General features: G+C 46.3%; 1 protein-coding gene across 5 annotated transcripts in view; it reads left to right on the top strand.

Moving 5' to 3' along the window:
- GRIN2B (glutamate ionotropic receptor NMDA type subunit 2B) overlaps positions 1-19,193 on the top strand; it is a 270,832-nt gene that overhangs the window by 240,196 nt on the left and 11,443 nt on the right. The window lies entirely within an intron of this gene.

The following is a 19,193-nucleotide window of genomic DNA, read 5'->3' as shown; positions in this document are numbered from 1 at the left end:
TTTTCAAGCAGCAATACATATGTCCTTGAGCAGTTATTAAATACCCTAGTCTCTCTGGTTGAAATTCACCCCTGTGCAGAGGGCCCCCCACAAAGTTCATATATCACGTATGCCCCACTTACACTCTCAATACAGGGTTTAAATAGGACTTGAATGCTGCATTGTCCCAGTTGGTTAGACAGAGGGATACTGTGAGGAGACAATAGCTGACAAATCACAGAAGGCCAAGAAGAGAACAAATGTACATCCTTGCAAGGAGTCCAGGGCACCTAGGCTTTCTGGGAGTCTCTTTCCCCAACATGCCAAACCACTGAAATCTTGTCCTTGGCAGTCATTGGGGCAGCAAAAACCTCCCAGTCTGTCCCATTTTCTGGAGAGGGACAGGTGCCTCTAGCAAGACATGGGTCAGTGGACAAAATAGCCCAAGCTAATGCTGAGGGCCTGGTCACTGTAAGGGATATTGGCCTTCCTCCCATTCCTCTCTGAGACTTCTTGGATCTGCTAGCAAAAGCCTTTAATAGCATGAAGATGGTAGGTTGAGGATCCCACCACCTTAATGGTGCAGGAGTCCAACATGTCAGATATAGTAAGAAGGAAAAAAAGACTATCACCAGCTGTGGCTTTCTATCATCATTCAAGTTCAAGGCAATTACTGTTGAGGACATTTCCACTGATAGTGTCTCCTTGGATAAGAGGATCTGCTCTAGAAAAGGTGCTGGACCAGGGGTGGGCAAGCTATGGCCCGCGGGCTGGATCGTCAGCCATTTTAAGCCGGCCCTCGAGCTCCCACTGAGGAGCGGGGTCTGGGGCTTGCCCCGCTCCAGCTGGGGAGCAAGGTCGGGGGCCGCTCCCCATGGCTCCCGGAAACTGCGGCATGGCCCTCCTCTGCCTCCTATATGCTCCAATGGCCCCGCTCCAATGGCCCCACTCCAATGGCCCCCCTTGAGCGCTCCAATGGGAGCTGAATGGACGATGCTTGCGGATGGGGCAGTTCTCAGAGCTGCCTTGCCACGCCTCCGCGTAGGAGCTGGAGAAGGGACATGCTGTTGCTTTCGGGAGCCGCTTGAGATAAGTGCCACCTGGAGCCTGCACCTCTGAACCTCTCCCCATGCCCCAACCCCCTGTCCCAGCCCTGATCCTCCTTCCACCCTCCGAACCCCTTGGTCCCAGTCCAGAGCACCCTCCGACACCCCAAACTCCTCATCCCCAGTCCCACCCCAGAGCCTGCACCCCCAGCTGGAGCCCTCACACACACCCCCGCACCTCATTCCCCTGCCCCAGCCCGGAGCCCCCTCACGCACCCTGAACTTCTCATTTCTGGCCCCACCCTGGAGCCTGCACCCCCAACCAGAGCCCTCACCTGCTCCCACACCCCAGCCCCAATTTTGTGAGCATTCATGGCCTGCAATACAATTTCTATTCCCAGATGTGGCCCTTGGGCCAAAAAGTCCCCCCCCCCCCCGTGCAAGACTCTCAAGTTTGGCTTCACCAGACCTCTCTCTCCAGTAGCCCCTAATAATATGGATTTAAATGACCCAGTCTTGTAGAGACTGTCTTCTTCAGGACCTCTCCTAACATTTTTCCTCAGAGGCCCTGCTGGTGCTATGCAGGGATCTTACCAAACTTCTAAAGTTCACCCCCCTTTCTCCTGCGCCTGATGCTGATGTGTTCCCTGCTATCTCTGAGGAGAATAAGCTTGACAGTTGTATTCTTTTCCAGCCAGCTGTCCAAAATTGAATACATGGGCTGCTCACTATACTTCATCTGTTAATTCCTCCAAATGATAAGGCTTCCTGTTGATAAAATCATGTGCTGTGTTGTGGTCCCTAAAGTAGATTCAGTTGTAGCCAATTTTGGGGAGGAAAATCCCCTATCCATTGAAGGAAATGTTGGCTCCAAGAATCCCCTAAGCAAATGTGTGGATGGTCTTTTAAAAAGGTCCCAAGAAATCGCTAATTGCCATTTAACCTTTCCATTCACTCGCTCTACTCAGAGCGGGCTATGGGCGACTCGCTGAACTACACTGCTCTGCTGGGAGCTGTCTACACTGCCGTTAACCAGGTGATTGTTACTTTGGTCTGACTACCCGGTAAGCCTTACCCAGGTGTGCACATCCCCACAGTAAAGACTTACTCACATTACTGAATCTTAACTATTTCTGAACTTGCCCTAGTGTGTCTTAGGGTATATCCCATGGTTCTTTGTGCTGAGCCATTCTAGGATTTTTTCCCAGTCAATTGTGTCAATTGCAAGAGAACTTCTCTGTCCCTTAGAGGGGAATTGTGGGAAGGGAATGGAGAACTGTCATCACTCAAGTGATTTAGCCTATGTCCTCACTGCAAGATGGGTGGATTTCTACCTGAGTGAAAGCTTCCACTCTAATTTTAGCCTACAGCCCCAGATGCACCAACTAGCTTGGGTTGAAAGCACCACTAAACTCAGGTGAGATGGTTTTGTGTGTGGATGAGAAAGGGATTAGGGGCAACACCTGAGTAAGAGTCCAAGTTAGCTCATACCCTTAGAGAGGAAATTCTCTGCCCTTCTGATTCGTCCAGCTAGTGGAACCCAGGATGTTGTCCTGGTGATGCGAAGTCCCGCTAGAGGAGCATCATAGCACAAAACACAGTGCAAGCCACCTGAAATGCTTACTCTTCAGGGCTCACCGAGGAGAAGCTGAGGCCAGCTGTGAGACAATAGACTCTCATCATCACATAGAAAGTTCAGTTGATTTCCCGAGTTATGATCAGGTCCTTGGCTCTGGGCACAATTTATTAACAACCTTTTCCCTGCAGCACCCTCCTTCCTGGCTGTTCCTGGGGGATTACACTCGACTGGCCATCCAGCTGCAGGTTGCACATGAACTATGTTCTCTCAGTCTTTGACATAGCCAGGTTGCTAAGGTGGCTGGGCCCTCTGGCCAAACCCCAAAGTCTATCCCTTCCAGGGTATTGTCTCTTCTCCCTGCCACAGCACTCCCTCGGCAGCAGCACTTCTTCAGCCACATCACACCCTTCTTGGGTGTCTTCAGCAGCAACACTATCCCTCCCTGTTACAGCCCTGCTTGCAGGAGTAGGAACAGGCAGCTTTCAGCAACCATCCTCTTTCCTCTCCCAGGACTCCTCTTTTTGTGCCCCACAGCAGTCCTGGCTCTTGGTCATCAGGGAGGCAAGCCAAAATTGGCCCAGGTGCAGCTGAGTCCTCAACTTTCTTAAAAGGCCAGCTCAGCCTGTGAGACCAGGACACCTGACAGGTGCACTGAGCTAAATTCTCTCCTGAGCTAAGATTTGCTTGACACTACATAAGAGAGTTGGAATCTGGCTACAGCTCCCAGCTTCTCAAGTGACTCCATCTGCAGTGTAAATGAAAGAAGCGTAGGGGCCACTGCTGTCATGGTGATAGGCAGCATCTGGTCCCTATGGGACCATGTGCCAGCTGTGAATTGGCACTGTGGAGCACATCTTACACCTCTCTCCATTTGTCCTCACAATCCGGCATACCCACCTGCTGTGCCCCTCCATCCTCTGACTGTTGGGGCAGTTGGTGTCGGAGCCAACTCTGAGGGCTTTATGCCGGCTGAAAATTCCCCTCTATCTGGGGATGTTCAGCTTAGCAGCTGTGGTCAGATTCTGGCTCCTTTGTGACATGATCTGAGCAGCACAAAGGGGTCAGAACAGCAGCAGCGAATCTTGCCCTCTGATTCATACTCAAGGCTGCCAATCATTGCTCTCAATTTAGGAGCCATTGGGAAGGCCCTGTTTGCCCTCACGGAGTCTTTCTTTCATGCAGGCCAGGAAGTCCTAGTCTGGACAGACAACTCAGCAATTGTGGCCTGCTTGAACTAGCAGTAAGTGCTCAAAGTCCAAGCTTCTACTTTAGTGAGGTCAATAGAAATCTAACAGTTCTGGGGTCTCTCCTCTTCCAGGGAGGTAAATCACCGATAGGGTCTACCCCTCTTGTAGCTGTTTGCCTTCTTGCCAAATGTCCCTGCTTCAGAGTTCTGCATCCAGCTCCTGGGCCTGGGTTTTTCCTGGCTTTAATCAGGGGACATAACCCGATTTCTGATCATAAGTGTTTCAGATGGGCTTGGAGAAACAAGTGGCTGCTGTATTTCAGTTTTCTGAAGGCAATACATACAGAAATCAGAACATAAATGAAATAATGTTGGAAATAATCCGCTAGCTACACACACATTTTATTCTATTACTACTGTATATGAATGGAAAGCAAATGTGAAAGGCCAGCAGTGCATATAAATAATGCCTGTGGAGATGAGAAAAATTAATTAAAAATAAATTTAAGAAAATAAATAGGGTCTATACATTGGTTGAAAATGCCTAAGAACCTAGTAAAGCAAAGCACGAAAATGATCATCTCATAATTGACATAAAGTACAAAGCAATGGCCATCTAGCTCCTGGTAAATTAATGTAGATTGTCTAGGTTTTACATGTATTTACAATTTTGTAAGAAGTTAATGAAATGTTAAGGCAAAGGCCCCATGGGCTGTGCAGCACATTAAACCAAAGTTATACAACCAGGCCCCCAGATATGCAAAGCACTTAAGCACGTGCTTAACTTTGAGCATGTGACTAGCCACATTAAAGTCAATGGACTGCTACTCACATGATTAAAGTTAAGCACATGCCCAAGTGTTTTGCTGGGCTGTGTGGTCATTATAGCAGATCTCTGCTCAGGAGGAGGTTAGGAAGAATGCCAGGTGGGAACCTTCTATATTTACAGATCTCCTAAGGAGTGCAGGAGTAGGGCTCATCGTCTTTGCACCTTAAAAGACCTGTAGGAGGGGAAACTTCTGGCCACGTGGCTTGGAGGTAGTAGTGGAGCATGTAGGAGGGCACTTAACACTAACACAATATTTTTTGTGATATTTGTGTGGATTTATGTGACAAAAAGAGGCTTGTATGTGGCAACTTGAAAAGGTGGAAATTGTGCCGCTGTTTCTGTGGCAGCACAATTGTGTTGTTCAAGCGACCTTAGCTGAGGTTCTGAGTTAGCTGGACAAAAGTCAGGCAATTCATAGTTAAAAATCACACAGCAACTTTAACTCTGTATTGTTGCATGTAAAGCAGGGTTTATCTCACATGCTCATAGAATCCTGGCTTATGTCACATCCTATTTGGAAAACAGAATTCTGTAATGGAATAAGATTGCACTTCTTTCTCCACTGCTTCTCCAGCGAGACTGTTTACTATACATGAATTGCGTGCTGCCTTCAGTGTAAAAGTAACCTTTCTAGTTAACATTAGATGCACATCTGCAGAGCTTTCTATCACTGCATAATATAGTATATGTCTATGAACTGTACAACACAAGATTTAGAGTCAAGGTTCACTTTTAACTCTGAATTTCCTGACTTTTATGCCATTTGATGATCTCGCTGCACATCATTATAAATTGTTAGTTACTAAGATGTATAATAACAATCAAACTGGAATTTCTTATTCACCCTTATACAGGCAGTGAGTTACAGCACAAATTGTACAGTCTTCAGGCTGGGCTTGATTTTCAAGTTTCAGTGAGATCCTCAAAACAAGCCACTGTGCTTGAAGAAAATTGGTTCCGTAGTTTTGAAGCTATGGATGTTTAAAATCAACAGGGTTTGAAACATTCTCTTCCTCCCTCTCCCCTTTCTTCTTTCATTTCTCTCTTTTTTTAAACCTCTGCTCAGACAAGAGTGGTTTGGAACATGGCGAGGCTATGATGCGCTTTAGCTTTGACTCACAGGATCCTCTCTCTTCCGTGGCTCTGCAGGGGTTAATGCAGTAAAAACTTGTAATGCGGCTCTTCAGAATTAACGGCAGTAAAATGTGGTTCTGTCAGGAATTTAAGCAGCTAAGACACAGGAGGAACAAATGTGCTGAGTAAGGCTCTTGGTTTGATTCGTCCCCTCAAGCGAAGGGAGATGCAACTTCTTGGGCTTTGCTGCACTCATGGCAGAATGAGTGGATTCACCCTATCCCTAACTTCCTCTGTCTTAGGTAGGATGGCAGACTAGATGATCACAGTGGTCCCATCTGGCCTTGGAATATGTGAATCTATAATCTACCCTTACTGCACTGGCACATCACTGGCATCACTAACAATTTTCTGATCCTTTTTTTCTTGTAATCTTCACTCGGTATTAACCCTTTGGGGATGGCAGCTATATTTGGCCACCTACATACATGTTCATTTGGCTGGCATTCTGGGAAATGCCAGCCTTCTAAGAGTTGTCATAAAAAGGAACAAAGATTTGTTCTGTTTCCTGCTTCCGAATAAGCCAGCAGAGGAAGAAGCGAAGATGATTTTTATTGATTAGTTATGTAGTACCATAAATGTGCATGGCACTTTGCAGCCAAATAAAAGACAGTGGCTCTGCTGCCTTAGGAGAGTTTACAGTCTACGAGCTGTGAACTGCTTCATGCATCTCAATGGGCTTTTAACTCTGAAGCTTCATGACACGAGAAAGAGAGGAGGTGGGTTACAATGAAAAAAGACCATTGGGTAGCTTGGGTTAGCAATGGCTACAACTTGTTGCTACATTTATTTTTTCAATAATGTAGATTGCAGGGACTCTGTTTTACTAAATATTTATACAAAGCCTAGTGAAAGGTGGCCCTGATTCTTACCATGACCTTTGCATGGTATTGCAGTATAAGTAATGGTAGTTTTTAAAGTTACTCTGAAGAGAATTCTACTGGTTACGATTACTCAGGGTAAAATCCAGGTTCCCCTGAAGTCAATGGGAGTTTTTCCATTGACTTCAATGGGGCCAGGTTTTCACCTCAGTGTCCAGTACTCCATGCCCACATGCAGATCAGCTTGCAGCAGGGGAGGTTAGTCACTACTAGCGTTCTGTTCCATCATCACATACCTTTGAATATAAATCCCAGAACTTCATTGGCCTTCTTTAGTAGAGCTGGTCAGAAATGGATTTTTTTTTTTACAAAAATTTGTGCAAAAAATGTGTCTCCTTGATGTGTCAGAAAACTTAATATTTTTGACCAGCTCTATTCTTTGCAGTCAGATTGCTTTTCAGACTCCTGTCTAACGTACTGTCCACTGTCACCCCTCGATCTTTTTCACTATTATTGAATCCCAGACTTCTCCCTCCCGTTGAATATCTATGCTTCTGATTCTATTTCCCCTAATATATGTGTGTGCACTTTTCCTTCTCACTGTTTGCCTGGGAGTTTATTACATGGCTTTTCCCCCATTCTATTTTAATGGGAGGTTGACTGCATAATAGAGAATGTATGGTAGGATTTCATGTTGGGAGGGTTGGCCCATAGAATGAATGACTCACACCCTCTACACATACATGTGCACAAATAAAAGCTACGGATATTTTAACTCATTTCTGGTAACCCACTGAATTGTCACACTTATGGCCTGTTCTACACAGGAAAATTAGGACAGCATAACTATGTCGCTCAGGGGTGTGAAACATCCACATCCCTGAGCAGCATTGTTAAGCTGACCTAAGTTCCTGTGTAGACAGCGCTAGGTTGATGGAAGAATTCTTCTGTTGACCTCGCTACTGCCTGTTCTGACAAGGAGTCTGGTGGCACCTTAAAGACTAAGTATCTACAAAAACAACAAGGAGTCTGGTGGCACCTTAAAGACTAGATACAGACTAACACGGCTACCCCCTGATACTTGTTCTGACAAGAGCATCCCTCCCATCGGCATAGATAGTGTCTACACTGAAGCGCTACAGGGGCGCAGGTGTGCCGCTGTAGCAGTTTAAATGTGGACAAGCCCTAAGTCTGTGCTTATCGTATCATGAGTTAGTGTGTGAAGTGGCCTTCGCATTCTGCTTGATTGAGAGGCTAAGTGATCCCAGTGGGAGCATGGATTTCTTTTGGTGAAGAGGCTTGAGGTGCATCTAGAGATCTGACTGAGGTGAGGCTTTATAGTAGGATGGGTGTGCACTGATGAAGCATGATAGCCCTGTGACGAAGAGGCTGCATGGACTGTATACATAGTGATCTAGTCCTGATGTATATATGGTGTTCTGGTGGTGAGTGTGTGTGCAAAGCCTGGTCATGAACAGGCTGCAGAGCCGTGATGTGTGTGTAGCGACTGAGTCAGTGAAGGGGCTACTTAGCCCCAGCGAGTGCATGATGATATGGGTGATAAATAGCCCTGAGATGCAGTCTGGTCAGAGAAGAGACTATACAGCCTTGAGGTTGGTAGTGATCCATTTAGTACAGTGACTGCTCAGACCTGACATGTGCATAGCGATCCAGTCATTGAAGAGACTGTATAGTCCCACTGTGAGCATTTCTTTGGCAATAATTACATGTGACGGAAGCTGCTTCCACCAATTGGATCACTGCTTTCATCTCAGCCATTTTACAAGGACAACTATTTTTAAACTTGCTATTTTTGAACTTCCTTTCTTTTTTTTTTTCACCTCTGAATTGTTCCCAGTTTGCTCCGTTTCTTTGCCTGACCCAGTGGTGTCACTATTTCACCTGCTGACATTCTTGCATCTTGCACATTTGCTAAGTGGAACCTGCCCCCCTCCCAACACCTTTGTGGGGGAGTTTAATCTAATTCTTTGCCAGTGTTGTTACAGTCAGCAGCACAGTCAGCAGCATTAACACTGATACCCCCCTTGAGACTCATCTAAGCAGTGCACAGAGCAAGGCACTATGCCCAAGAAGGCCAGGGAATTTGGAACACAAAAGGATATTTGTGAATATGATAAACCACGAGAGCAAGGCCTGAGGGAATTGAATGCATTTTCAGGACCTCCCAACACTGTATGTTAGATATGACATTGTCCCCTCACACTTTAGAATCAAGGCAGTGTATTTTTTCATTGTAAATGATGGGAGAAGTCAAGGGACCGATGTTTCACGACTGGAGTCCTGGGATTGAATCCTGTCATGGGGTATATGGAAGGGGCTGATGGGGGAAGACAGTGGGCCGGGGGTGGGGAGGAAACGTGGGGATGGGAGAAAGGGAGGAACTGGGTGTTTGCAGCCACCTGGAAGGGACTCTGGGTTCAGCCTTGGGAAGAAAAAGTGTCTGAAATGGAAAAGTCTGGTGTCTGAGTGGAGGGGAGGGGGACAAGTTGGGACTGAAGCTGGAGAAATGTCTGTATGAGGGAACTCTTATTAACTAAGGAATGAGCAGCGCTGTCTCTTAAGCCTGCTCTACACTCAGATTTTGTGCCTATGTAACTCTTTAGGTGCCTTATACCAATACAGCTTATGGAAATGAGCTGTGCAGGTGTAAGGCATCTTTACACGAATGTAACTGTGTCCCCCTGGGGCGGTACAAGTTTTGCATGTAGACAAGCCCTTAGAAGGAAAGGAATACAGCCGCAGCCTCTGATGATATTGATGATATATATTCCAGTAGCAGTAAAAATGTATTAAGCACTTTCCAATTACAGATCAAGGCATAGGCGCGACTCCGTGGGTGCTCCGGGGCTGGAACACCCATGGGTAAAAAATGGTGGGTGCTGAGCACGCACTGGCAGCTCCCTTTTCAGCTCCCCTCCCCCAGTACCTCCCACCTGCCGGCGGGCCCCGCCAATCAGCACCTCTCCTTCCCTCCTCACGCCTCCCACCCGCTGCAATCAGCTTTTTCACAGTGTGCAGGAGGCAGGGGGGAGGAGTGAGGATGTGGTGCACTTGAGGGAGGGGCTGGAACAGGGCCAGAAGAGGCAGGGTGGGGGTGGGCCTTGGGGGAAGAGGTGGAGTGGGGTTGAGGACTGGGGCAGAGCCAGGGGTCCAGCACTCCCCACCCCCGGCACATTGGAAAGTTGGCACCTGTGGATCAAGGCACGGTCTCTGCTCTGAATCTAAAAAAGACAAAAATGAAGGAGGGGGCAAAGGGATACTGTCCAGAAGCAAAGTGACCAGAGTGATTAAAGCATATATCTCAACAGAAACAATGGTGCATCTTTTGGTTTTTTATTTGTTTGTTTTTTAATGTGATGCCTTTGTAAAGGGGTCACAGTCAGATTGGCCCCAGGTGGGGATAATGGGGAGACCTAGTGCACCATGTGACTCAACCGAACATAAACCAAGCGAGGGCTCATCTCACGTGAGAAATGGTGATATAGGCAGGAGTAATGAGATGGAATTCAGAAAGGGAAAATATAGGCTGATTATTAGGAACCATTTCCTAAGACTGAGCCCGGTTAAGCTGTGAAGCCGTTTCCCAAGATAAGTGGTGGAAGTCCCATCCTGTGAGACATGTAAATCTAGACTGGACAAAGCACTCAAAAAGGTACTGTCAGGAACAACCCTGCCCAGGCCAGCGGCTGGACTAGATGACCAAGTAGGTCTTTTCCATCTCTAATTTCTAGGAGAAGCTCAATCCTGGGGGAAAGCCACACAGCAGCTTCACTGCGCGTGTGGCTGGATACTTTCGGACACTCCACCACATCTTAATGAAGACAATTTATCTCAGGCAACATGTGGACAACTAAATCTCTCTCTTTCTCATTCTTGCACACACATACCCAAGCACAGTTCATGCACATACACATCACAGACAGCGCACACACAGCATCTCACACAGTCTTTTGTTCTGTGTCATGCATACACACATGCCTTGCCTCAGTCTCTCTGACAGATGCCATAACACATCCCCACATACATCACATGGCATCGGACACACTATGGCCTGGTGTACACTTCAATGTTTCGTCGGCATAGTGAGGTTGGTCGTGGGTGTGATTTTTTACCACCTCTGACTGACATAGCTATGCTGGCAAAAGCTCTAGAGTAGATGCACTTACAGCGGGGGAAAAAAAAAGGTCTTTTTGCTGGTATAGTTTATTCAATTCAGGGAACAAAATTAAGCTGTACCAGCAACAGAACTCTTTTTCTGGTTTGCACTGCATCTCCATTAGGGGTGTTTGCCAGTGTAGCTATTTCTGGTGTAGACAATGCCTGTAACATATAGACAACCACGTGCAGATGCACTTTTCTCTGGGAACCATTTGGTGATGGACAATATATTTCTTTTTTTTTTTTTAAATCTCAAGTTAATTGTGGCCAATTAGCTACCCTCTTTCCCATTATCCCTGCCAGTCCCAGCTGTCTGAATGGGGGGAAAACGATCACCTGTTTCATTATGCAAACCGATATCCAAACAGCTGAAAACAGCGTAGCCTAGCCTTCTGTGCGGCATGGCTCCAAATTGCTAATAAGATTCCACTGCCAGACAGGTTGCTTAACCCACTGCTACGGAAAGCTTTCATGGAGGAGTGATGGGGGAGCAGGAAGTGAGACTCTCAGCTGTGGTTGGCTGGGAGCCCTGGGCATAGTGTTTGTTTAAACCCTCTGAGCACTGGTAAGATCTCAGTCCTTGCAGGGATCATGCCTTCCCGAAGTCACTGCAAGGTTTTGATTTACTACTTCTCACTTTCAATGGGAGGAAGAGGAATATGTATGAGGAGCAGCTATTGGGCTTCTAATGTACATTGACACAGAAATGCACACGCAGATTCAGCCAGAACCCCACTGAAACACTTTTGGACAAAAGCACTCATACGTTACTCTATCCAGATAGACCAATACAGTGCCTCCCCCTGCAACACATACACTGCATATGTGAATTCCCTTTGTCCACTCCCCTGTAACTCACCACATGTGGAAATTGTTCCTCCACTTGTGTTGTTGCTCCACCTGTCCCTCATCCCCTTCCCTGTAAGGAGGGGAGAAGAGTTACTGTCACTCTGTAGCCTACAGGTGGATGTTGTTTGTGGGTGCCTGGGGAACCCTGGCAGAGTAGCTGTGCCACTGGGTGTTTGTAGAAGGGATATTTAAAATGTGTGTGAGGGAGCAGCTTAGGGATGTGGGATTTAGATCCTGATCCTTTACACAAGCATCCACATTTAATTTCTGAATCGATATCTAATGAGCTCCCTCACCACAACAGTGACCCTCTCCACATAATGCTCCTCCAGCAGGCCTCAGCCAGTACCCATCCTTCCTTGTCTTTTCCCGGGGAGGCCCAGCAGCCTGCTTTGCCTTCCCTGGATTGGCATCTTCTGAGCCGCTGGGGAGGGAGGCCCACTCCCCTGCTTTGGTTCTTTCAGTGGCAGCTAGTAGGCCTGCTCCCCTGGCCTGAAACTGTAGCAGCAGCTGGCATCCTGCCTTCCCTCTTTTGGCTCTCCCAGCGACGACTGACTGACTAGATCCCCGTTCTGCATCTTTGATGGACCAGCAGGAGGCACATACATTCCCCCAATACACAGTGCTGGGGGAGTATGTGGTCATCCTGCTCTTCTACGAATTGTTGCATTTTGGGAGCAACAAGCAAGCAGAAATGCTCTGCTTGATCCTGCTGTTCCAGGCTCTTTAAAACTTAAAGCCCAATGGACATTGTACTCCCACAGTGAGCCAGGGTGTTCTCCAATCCTAGTGAAAAGGACAGAAATGCGGTTCTTTCAGGGCTATTGTCAAGGCTACTTCCCCACTCTGAACTTTAGGGTACAGATGTGGGGGCCTGCATGAAAACTTCTAAGCTTAACTACCAGCTTAGATCTGGTCCACTGCCACCACTCCCAATGTGCTAATTCCCTTCCCTGGGTAGCCTTGAGAGACTCTTCACCAATTCCCTGGCGAATTCAGATCCAAAACCCTTGGATCTTAAAACAAGGAGAAATTAACCATCCCCCTCCTTTCTCCCACCAACTCCTGGTGGATCAAGATCCAACCCCCTTGGATCTAAAAACAAGGAAAATCAATCAGGTTCTTAAAAAGAAGGCTTTTAATTAAAGAAAAAGGTAAAAATCATCTCTGTAAAATCAGGATGGAAAATAACTTTACAGGGTAATCAAACTTAAAGAGCCCAGAGGAATCCCCTCTAGCCTTAGGTTCAAAGTTAAAGCAAACAGAGGTAAACACCCTAGTAAAAGGTACATTTACAAGTTGAGAAAACAGAGATAAAAACTAACACGCCTTGCCTGGCTGTTTACTTACAAGTAAATATGAGAGACTTGTTCAGAAAGATTTGGAGAGCATGGATTGATGTCTGGTCCCTCTCAGTCCCAAGAGAGGACAACCACCAAAACAAAGAGCACAAACAAAAGCCTTCGCCCCCCCACCCCCCAAGATTTGAAAGTATCTTGTCCCCTTATTGGTCCTCTGGGTCAGGTGTCAGCCAGGTTACCTGAGCTTCTTAACCCTTTACAGGTAAAAGGATTTTGAAGTCTCTGGCCAGGAGGGATTTTATAGTATTGTACACAGGAGGGCTGTTACCCTTCCCTTTATAGTTATGACAGCTATCTTCCCTTGAAAAATGAAATTCTATGATCATTTCTCTGAGGGTGAGGAATTTTCTCCTTTCCCCAGTCTCTTCCTTCTCTCTTGGGGCCCATGGATTGTTGAGTGGCAGCTGGGCATCGGTTCTTGTCAAAGTTACGAACATAAAGCCAGGAGTCTGTGGATGAATATTTATGTGTGTTCCTGTCAAGCTTTAGAGCCAAGATTCTCTGGGTCTGGGTACTGTATGGATCCTTGCATATAATTTCTAATCTCACTCTTCGCAGGGCTGCAGTGGTGGTGGTTCTAAGGTGCATCTGCATATTTGCCTTCCATTGAACAATGAGAATGGATTTTTGTTTTTTAAAGGGATGGTAGAGAAAATACCTGGGCGTAGATTTCATAACACCAATTCTTACCAGCTACAGTTTCTAGGGCCAATCTTTTCCATTTGTAGGGAATGATAGTTTCCTTCACTAGGAGCATTTTTGGCTTAGGAGACTGAGAATGAGATATGGTGGCTGGTCTTACTATGGTCCCTGATCAGTGGTGGGGAGCACTAGGTGGCTCAGGGATCATGGTTTTATTCTATACCACGTTATATGGTAATGGAAAGTGACTGTATTCCTTTTAACTCCAGCTGGTCGGAGCAGCTGCAGAAACAGCCCAGGCATGGATTGCTGCACTTTGGGGAGTGGGTAAAATGGGGCCCTGCCCTTCCCCCCAGCACTCCTCCCCCTGCACACACAACTGTGCAAGAGAGACCCCCACACACACATTCTACGGGGTCACTAAGATCCAAGTGGTGACTCCCTTCCCTCCTGCCATGTGGCCTTGTGGGAAAACTGCAGAGAGGAACCAGCCAGACTCCAGCCGATAGGAGGAGCAGCCGCAGAAGCAGCCAAGCAGGGACCTTCAGAAATTTGGAGAATTCGCTACAGTTTTGACTTGACTTTCTCTGCCCTGTGTTGATTGGCTGTTTGCTCCAACCCTTTCTCTCTCCCTCCCAGCCTCTTCACTCCACACCTGCCCTGCTTCTCCCTTGCCCTGTCCACCCTCCTCCCCTTCCCTTCAATGTCCCCTCCCCCTCTCTCCACTTTTCATTTAGCTGATCCTCTCTTAACTAACTCCACTCCCCAAAAACAAATGATGGCACTAGCCTGTCTGTTGCCATAGCACTGTTCTCTCTGCTTGTGTGCTAGACCCCTTCTCCCCTACACGGTGTCTGTTTTGTCTATTTAAATGGTAAGTTCTTTGGAACAGGGACTGTCTGCAGGGCCGGCCCACAACATTTTGGAACTTGAGGTGGGGAGCTCAAATGACGCCCCCATACCCCCTTGCTTGGGCCAAAACTTTGAAAGGTCTCAATTCTGCCTTCTTCCTGTTCTACTCGTCTCATGGTACTGCTCTGCTACCTACCCCAATAAAGGAGAACTAACAACTTAAAATGCCTTGTTTAAAAATTTTAAGTAACACTTAACTTTCAAACGCCTGAACAGCAAATGTAACTTTTCTTGTCTGCATAGTAAACACTGGCATTTTTATCTGTTTGAATAATCAAAGTGATGCTTTCCGTGTCTTCTTGGTTGCAAAGATTTGAACTTCTTCCTGAAGGTCCACAGTCTGGGCCTGCTCATGCTCTGTTGAGCTGGACCAGCCTCTCCTGTGTCACTGTGGAGCGTAGATGTGTTTTTATTAACTTCAGCTTGGAGAAGCTGCGTTCTCCACTGGCAACTGTTACAGGATGTGTTAGAAGTAGGCTCAGAGCAACAAAAGTATTTGGAAAGAGGGTGGTGATCTTATTTGTGCACATATATTCCAGAACAGCCTTTGGAGTTGATCCTGCTGAAATGTATCTTGAAAGGGCTTTCAGTTCATCACCTAAATCACTCACATCAATATCGCACATGTCATCATGTGTCAACACTGTTTCTAGTGCCCTGCATTGCTGGTGTAGGTCTTCTTCAGGTATAGTGAGGAGTTTTGGAATATCAGAAAACATCCCAAATATACTGCTGTGTTTCTTGAGTTGCATAAAATGTTCTTCAACTGACTGTATTGCACAATCTAGCACCTGGTTAAAGAATTCAACTTTGAATTGTTGTTTGGGGTCTCTTATGGGATTATCCCATGCCTTGTAATCAAAGTGTCTTCTTGTATTCTTGAATGGGTGGGAAAATAGCTTCAGTGTGAAATTCCTCTGCCAACTTCTGTCCATTCTTCAGAACATTTTGAAATCCCTCATCTGACCAGTAAGGCTGTAGGTATGACTTTGCTTTGTCCAGTTGTTCCATTGCTCCAGATATATCAAGGTCAACACCTTGGAGTCTCTTGCTTACAACATTTATTTCAAACAGTATGTCATGCCACAACACTAAGCCACACAGAAATTTGAAGTTATGTATGTTTCTGGTGATTCCATTTCCCTCTGCCACTGTTCTCCCATGAACAGTTCCTGTCATAGCATTATCCTCCATAATGGCAACTATGGCATCATCTATCTTTCCAATTTGGTGTTTGTTAGGCTTTATCACCTCCACTCGACTTTCCCATCGTGTGGCACTCAGTGGTTTCAGTGTCAGAGAGGATGTTCCCAGATGTTGCTTCAAAATTTACCATTGATGACTTGATGCAGAGAAAAATACATAGATGCTTTGAATTACATTAAAAAAGTCAGCAGCCTCACTAGAAGCTGATGCTGCATCACTGACCACCAAGTTCAATGAATGAGAACTGCATGGGACAAAAAAAGCTCGAGGGTTTAACTCTCCGATCCATGTCTGCACTCCTCTGGCCTTTCCTCTCATGTTGGCACCATTATCGTAGCCCTGACCTCTCATGTCAGCTATCACAATTCCCGTATCTTCCAGCTTTTTAAGAAGCATATTTGTCATACTAGCTCTTATAGTATCATCAATGTCAATAAATTCTAGAAAATGCTCTCTGACAGTCACTATTGCAGGAACATTTTCACTAGGTTCTGTTGTTGTTACAAAATGCACCATTAAAGTAATTTGTTCTGTATGGCTGATGTCAGGCGTGCAGTCCAGAATAACAGAGTAATATCTTGCTGACTTCAGATCTGCCACAATCTTCTGTTTGACTTTTGTTGCCAGTAACTGTATGATCTCATTTTGAATTGTTTTCCCAAGGTAATGGGGTGTGTACATTTCTTGGGTGGTGACTCTTCTTAGATGCTCCTGGAATACAGCATCAAACTCAGCCATCAGCTCCACAATTGGAAGGAAGTTTCCATTGTTTGGCACACACAGCTGATCTGAAGTGTCATGCAGTGCTAGGTTTTGGGTAGCAAGCATTCTCACAATGGCAATGAGCCTTTTCAGAACATTTTGCCAGTAAAGAGACTCTGATGCAATCTTCTCTTCATGCTGATCATCTATGGTGGCCTTTAACCTTAGTCTCATCTCAAGCTCTTTCCACCTATGGAATGCTCTCTGGTGATTTACTGCCTTCTCATGGCATGCCAGATTTCTAGCCAGATTTTTCCAGTCCTTTGTTCCTGTAGAACCCAATGGGGCTGGAACATTAGACTGGAAGAGTTTGCAACAAAAACAGTATGCAGCTTTCTGGGTTTTTGAGTACATAAGCTATGGCCTCTCCACTTTGTCACCGTTGGGGATTTCACACTAGTATTCTGTTGGATGGAAATTTCTATTTTCATTGTCTTTGGGGAACATGAAGTTTTTCACTTGCTGTGGCCCATGCAGTACAAGGAAGTCCCTCAGGCTACTACTCAAGTGGGTTCACAGTCCTGGATCATCTAGACTTAAGGAACTAAAAACTCAGCAGCACCTGTTTCTTGCGCCTCCACCACACTCTTCTCCGATCTACACTTTTCTTCAGGAATGTGCATGGTTACATCCATTTGAGAAAGAGATATGGAGGCTGCCGTAGCTGCCAGGTCACCTGCACTCTGACTGACTGCAAGATCAGGCATCTCCTCACCACTCACATCGTCACTGGGGCTGGAAGGCTCACCATGAACATTTGTGTCTATGTATCTCAGGAGAGCTCCTTCCTGCTTAGATAGAAAGCTTCCTTTGCTTTCTTTTTTTTTTCTGAATGCTGCCCCAGAGGGGCGTTTTCTTCTTTCACTCATGACTGCTGTTCTGTGCCAGCTATAATGGCTCTCAACACTCAATTGAAAGGGACAAATAAGCAGGCTGGTAGCAGGGCCTGAGGGTATGTCTACACTACCTGCCGGATTGGCGGGTAGCGATCGATCTATCAGGGATCGATTTATTGCGTATAGTGTAGATGCGATAAATCGATCCCCGATCGCTCTCCCGTCAACTGCTGAACTCCAGCAGTGCGAGAGGTGGAAGCAAAGTCGACGGGGGTGCCGCGGCCATCGATCCAGCGCCGCGAGGACGCGAAGTAATTTTAATTTGATCTAAGATACGTCGACTTCAGCTACGTTATTCTCGTAGCTGAAGTTGCGTATCTTAGATCGATCCCCCTCCCTCAGTGTAGATCAGGCCTGAGTGAGGGAAGATATCAGCGTCTTAAGGGCCTAACTGGCTCCTACTACTTCAGTTGACTGCCTGTTCTCCTCAAGTGGGTTCAGGGAATCAGCAGGAAACAGGAAGCTTCCTGAGAAGCTGGTGTTAATCAGTCCAGGCTCCTGGGGGTGCTAGAGAGGTACATAAGAGGTTCCTCCTCCTCTCTCTCCCTACAGCTCCTGCTGCTTTCTGTTATTCCCTCTCACCTTTTCTCCTGCCTGCCTGTTATGTCTCTTGTGCCCTCCTTCCTCCAGCACAGCACTCCACCATCTCTGTGCATCTAGAGCAGAGAGAATACATATGCACCAGCAGCAGACACAATTTTCTACACTCTGGGTCCTAGTGGCGCTCTCCCACAGTCTGGCACCTGAGGCGGCCGCATCAATTTGCCTCATGGTGTCTGCTACTCAGTGTTTGTACAGCACATGGCACAATGGAGCCCCATGCTTGGCTGGCCCTGAGTCACCACAGTAACTACGATGCGGTTTAATAATAATAACTTGAACACGTTGCAGTGATTTTTTTCCTATCAAGGTTTGCTCTTATTCCTATCAAGGTTTGCTCTTGATCATTCCAAGTTTGTCTGCTCCCATTGGGAGGGACTCCAGGTTTTGAGATGCATTTTTTCTTAAGTGTCAGCCTGTGTTTTAGGAACCAGATCTGACATTTCCCATCCACTGAGGAGCAACGGTGGATGCATTAATTATCTTTCTCTCGCACACACACCAGCCAATCCATCTCATCATAACTAAAGGGAAAAGATTCCCTAGCTTAGACAGCAGAGGGGACCACTACATATGTATAAATAGGTGTGATGTATTCCTGCCACTAAGGGGAACAGCACATGCAGGTGCACACAAACACAAATGCTGGCTGGTTGCAACCTAAAAGAAAAGTTCTGCTAGCACAGCCAGTGCATAGAATGTATTATGTGTAGTAGAGTGCAGTGTTGCACACACATCCAGTATCTGACATATTCCATGCAGTAGAGGGCAGTGGTACGCACCTATGTATACTCACACACCAGCCAGTCCGTTATCTCAACAATATCTGGTCAGGTTTGGTCATTATATCAAGATCTGAACTTGCATCTCATGACCCCCACAATGGACAATCAAAAGATGGTACTAAACAGGAAGTGCCATGCAAAATACCTGTCTGCAGCACCAAGGAAGGAATTTTCCATTGACCTGACTGATCAATGCATGGTTTCTTTTTTCTTTACTACTTTTATTAGGTTCCTCGCTTGCAATTTTCTGTGCTTTTTCCTGTCTCCCTGTTGTATGGATTTTAAGGAGTCTTGATAATTGGCAGTGGTAAATTTTACTGCTCATAAAACTCCAGAGAGCATTGATTGTGACTTGAGTTAAGCAAGTGGCATATAAAGTCTTATTGCCTTGCAGTCATGGGGGAGTTTTACAATGAGTGTATTTCTT

The sequence above is a fragment of the Chrysemys picta genome, chromosome 1, assembly GCF_011386835.1.
Source record: "Chrysemys picta bellii isolate R12L10 chromosome 1, ASM1138683v2, whole genome shotgun sequence".
Classification (NCBI taxonomy): Eukaryota; Metazoa; Chordata; order Testudines; family Emydidae; genus Chrysemys; species Chrysemys picta.
Note: the sequence above shows the minus strand (reverse complement) of the source record. Positions and strands in the feature narration are given on the sequence as shown.